The sequence below is a fragment of the Crinia signifera genome, chromosome 12 (assembly GCF_055691185.1).
Source record: "Crinia signifera chromosome 12, ASM5569118v1, whole genome shotgun sequence".
Taxonomy (NCBI): Eukaryota; Metazoa; Chordata; class Amphibia; order Anura; family Myobatrachidae; genus Crinia; species Crinia signifera.
Window position 1 is genome coordinate 54,594,383 of NC_139228.1, and position 2,958 is coordinate 54,597,340.

Sequence of the window (2,958 nt, forward strand, 5' to 3'; positions counted from 1 at the left end):
TTCAAATTCTCCAACAGTCAACATTCAAATTCAGTAACAGTCAAAAATCTAATCCTCTAACAGTCAACATTCAAATCCTCTAACAGTCAACATTCAAATTCTCTAACAGTCAACATTCCACTCCTCTAACAGTCAACATTCAAATTCTCTAACAGTCAACATTCAAATTCTCTTACAGTCAACATTCAAATTCTGTAACAGTCAAAATTCAAATCCTCTAACAGTCAACATTCAAATTCTCCAACAGTCAACATTCAAATTCAGTAGCTGTCAAAATTTCAATTCTCTTACAGTCAACATTCAAACTCTCTAACATTCAATATTCAAATTCTCTAACAGTCAACATTCCACTCCTCTAACAGTCAACATTCCACTCCTCTAACAGTCAACATTCAAATTCTCTAACAGTCAACATTCAAATTCTCTTACAGTCAACATTCAAATTCTGTAACAGTCAAAATTCAAATCCTCTAACAGTCAACATTCAAATTCTCCAACAGTCAACATTCAAATTCAGTAACAGTCAAAATTTCAATTCTCTTACAGTCAACATTCAAACTCTCTAACATTCAACATTCAAATTCTCTAACAGTCAACATTCAAATTCTCTAACAGTCAACATTCAAAATAACATTCAAATCCTCTAACAGTCAACATTCAAATCCTCTAACAGTCAACATTCAATTTCTCTCACAGTCTAATTTCAAATTCTCTCACAGTCTAATTTAAAATTCTCTAACAGTCAACATTCAAATTCTGTAACAGTCAAAATTCAAATCCTCTGACAGTCAGCATTCAAATCCTCTAACAGTCAACATTCAAATTCTCCAAAAGTCAACATTCAAATTCAATAACAGACAACATTCAAATCCTCTAACAGTCAACATTCAAATCCTCTAACAGTCAACATTCCACTCCTCTAACAGTCAACATTCAAATTCTCTAACAGTCAACATTCAAATTCTCTTACAGTCAACATTCAAATTCTGTAACAGTCAAAATTCAAATCCTCTAACAGTCAACATTCAAATTCTCCAACAGTCAACATTCAAATTCAGTAACAGTCAAAATTTCAATTCTCTTACAGTCAACATTCAAACTCTCTAACATTCAACATTCAAATTCTCTAACAGTCAACATTCAAATTCTCTAACAGTCAACATTCAAAATAACATTCAAATCCTCTAACAGTCAACATTCAAATCCTCTAACAGTCAACATTCAAATTCTCTCACAGTCTAATTTCAAATTCTCTCACAGTCAACATTCAAATTCTCTAACAGTCAACATTCAAATTCTGTAACAGTCAAAATTCAAATCCTCTGACAGTCAGCATTCAAATCCTCTAACAGTCAACATTCAAATTCTCCAAAAGTCAACATTCAAATTCAATAACAGACAACATTCAAATTCTCTAACAGTCAACATTCAAACTCTCTAACAGTCAACATTCAAAATCTCTAACAGTCAACATTCAAAATCTCTAACATTCAACATTCGAATTCTCTAACAGTCAAAATTCAAATCCTCTGACAGTCAATATTCAAATTCTCCAACAGTTAACATTCAAATTCAGTAACAGTCAAAATTCAAATCCTCTAACAGTCAACATTCAAATTCTCTAACAGTCAACATGCAAACTCTCTAACATTCAAATTCTCTAACAGTCAACATTCAAATTCTCTAACAGTCAACATTCAAAATAACATTCAAATCCTCTAACAGTCAACATTTAAATTCTCTCACAGTCTAATTTCAAATTCTCTCACATTCAACATTCAAATTCTGTAACAGTCAAAATTCAATTCCTCTGACAGTCAGCATTCAAATCCTCTGACAGTCAACATTCAGATCCTCTAACAGTCAACATTCAAATTCTCTAACAGTCAAAATTCAAATCCTCTGACAGTCAATATTCAAATTCTCCAACAGTCAACATTCAAATTCAGTAACAGTCAAAAATCTAATCCTCTAACAGTCAACATTCAAATCCTCTAACAGTCAACATTCAAATTCTCTAACAGTCAACATTCCACTCCTCTAACAGTCAACATTCAAATTCTCTAACAGTCAACATTCAAATTCTCTTACAGTCAACATTCAAATTCTGTAACAGTCAAAATTCAAATCCTCTAACAGTCAACATTCAAATTCTCCAACAGTCAACATTCAAATTCAGTAGCTGTCAAAATTTCAATTCTCTTACAGTCAACATTCAAACTCTCTAACATTCAATATTCAAATTCTCTAACAGTCAACATTCAAATTCTCTAACAGTCAACATTCAAAAAAACATTCAAATCCTCTAACAGTCAACATTCAAATCCTCTAACAGTCAACATTCAAATTCTCTCACAGTCTAATTTCAAATTCTCTTACAGTCTAATTTCAAATTCTCTAACAGTCAACATTCAAATTCTGTAACAGTCAAAATTCAAATCCTCTGACAGTCAGCATTCAAATCCTCTAACAGTCAACATTCAAATTCTCCAAAAGTCAACATTCAAATTCAATAACAGACAACATTCAAATTCTCTAACAGTCAACATTCAAACTCTCTAACAGTCAACATTCAAAATCTCTAACATTCAACATTCGAATTCTCTAACATTCAAATTCTATAACATTCAATATTCAAATCCTCTAACAGTGAACATTCAAATTCTCTAACAGTCAACATTCAAATCCTGTAACAGTCAACATTCAAATCCTCTAACAGTCAACATTCACATTCTCTAACAGTCAACATTCAGATCCTCTAACAGTCAACATTCAAAATAACATTCAAATCCTCTAACAGTCAAACTTCAAATCCTCTAACAGTCAATATTCAAATTCTCTAAAAGTCTAATTTCAAATTCTCTAACAGTCAACATTCAAATTCTCTAACAGTCAACATTCAAATCCTATAACATTCAACATTCAAATTCTCTAACAGTCAACATTCAAATTCTCTAA